This window comes from Camelus ferus, chromosome 29 (assembly GCF_009834535.1).
Source record: "Camelus ferus isolate YT-003-E chromosome 29, BCGSAC_Cfer_1.0, whole genome shotgun sequence".
Lineage (NCBI taxonomy): Eukaryota > Metazoa > Chordata > Mammalia > Artiodactyla > Camelidae > Camelus > Camelus ferus.
The window spans coordinates 20759726-20761832 of NC_045724.1; positions in this window are offsets into that span (position 1 = coordinate 20759726).

Sequence of the window (2107 nt, forward strand, 5' to 3'; positions counted from 1 at the left end):
AAGGAATCATTTATTTAGTCTCAGAGATTTAAATGACATTCCTAATAGGTACCTGGCTGAATTGCTAAATAACTGGCATTTTATCCCAGAATATTTAAGTTCTCTATTGAAGGATGTTAGTTCAGACTTTATGGATTTTCCTAGTATTTCCAACTCCATATTGGAAAATCAAACGTCATTTAAAAAAATCTGTTATTTACCCCCAATAGAATTGCCCTCCTAGTACGCTGAAAAGAAAGGGGACAAAAGGATTTGTAGTTTTAGCAATATACAAGGACTGACTTTCAGATCCGTGGTAAAGGTCAGGTGTAATATTCAAAAACAAATTAAAAGGCAGCCATTCTATTGGACTCAGAAGATTCCAGCAAGCGTTGGGCACCCATGGGCATTGGCTCAAAATGTGTTTATTGTGATCACACCCCAGATGATGCTGCAGGCACTATTAAGGACCCTATTCACCACCATCCTTCTTGCATTATGTATGCAGTTATTGTTTTGCATTATGCACTATCTAAAATGATACAAAAACATTTTGCTGAAAAATAAACCACTGGTTTTATGCTTAACACCAGGATTACAAAATGTGATGTCATGAATTATTCATATCATTCGATTTAATGTAATCATTTTCTCCCCAGCGCTTAAGCCTCTGTGAATGGTGTCCTATGCAGCCACTGTTTTGAAGAACTTAATACTAGGGGAGAAACACCTGGCATTAACTGACAGTGAATTAGGCTCATTGTCACTTTGGAAAAAAAATTGCAATTTAATCTTTGATCTTCTGTACATCCTAATTCCAAGGAGCATTTATCAGCACTGCAAAATGAATCCACCTTAGGAATTTATAGAAATATTGACCTTGACATTTAGCTATAGACATATATAAAAGCGTATACACACATTTGAAATGTGAACTACAGAATGGAGTTCATCTTTGTTTCTTTCAAAGCAATAGTGGGATATATTTTGAATGTGTTTACACTAATAGCAAATAGATTTTGATACACATTTATAATTTACTTAGATCAAATCTTTCAAAGAAGGACTAACTTTAGGACAAAGCATGTTGAGAAAGATCAGTACATCAAGGCAACTTAGTCTGTAGATTAAAGTAATTTATCTTCAAGGCAGTCCAAAAAAAAAAAAAGAAATCAAAACCAAAAGGAAAGGATGCTTCTGCACACCTGAAACTCTATAAAGTACAAACATTGGCTTAAAGCTGGTAGAAGCAACTTTTAAAAATTCAGAATCTCCTTCTGGTGGCCTATCGTTGATTTTAAGCCACCTATTGACAGGAAAAGTTATCTCGAAATGTTTCTATTACTCTTAAGTTAGACAATGCTTCATTCTGGGGTTGAATATATACCATGTTACAGTGAGAAAAGTAGAAATCCAGCAAACTTGAGTCCTAACCCACCCCCCTTCCAAAGTCCAGCTCCCAAGCTTCTCAAGTGATGTCATGCTGTCACCGACTCTACCCCCCTCAGGATGGAGTAGGGAGGCCCAAATGACATTATGTGGGGTAAAACATGTCAAAAACTCTGAAGTGATCCACAAATATGAGGAGTTATTATTTAAAACCAAAAATGTCTATAATCCATACATGTTTGTAATCTACAGAAGTGGATACATAAAGATACTTACAAGCATCAGTAAGAAAGTCAGAAAGGTTTAATAAGAAAATTTAAGTAATTTTCTCAAATTTTAAGAAAAGAACTGACTTAATAAGAAAAAATAAGTAATTTAAGAATTAAATGATACCCAAACCTATATGGAATAACTCACCCAGATAATTAGGAAAAGGAAGAGAAGTTTATACATAGTGTCAGGCAAGACCACAAGTACGTTTCCAGAACAAACGTTCTCTCTCACAGCTCCTGGTGTAGCATCTTGCACAGAGTTGGGACTCAGCCTCTGTGGTCTGATTGATAATGAAGACAGCTACCTTAGTCAATCCAGTAATTGAACGTTCATTTTTTATAAGGTCAACATAAAATCTGTCAACTGCTCCTCTGTGATAACAAATGTCTGAAAAACTTGAAACTCGACTTCACCAAATAATGATTGACAATGTTTACCATTTTTAAAAACAGCAATGGGGTATTTT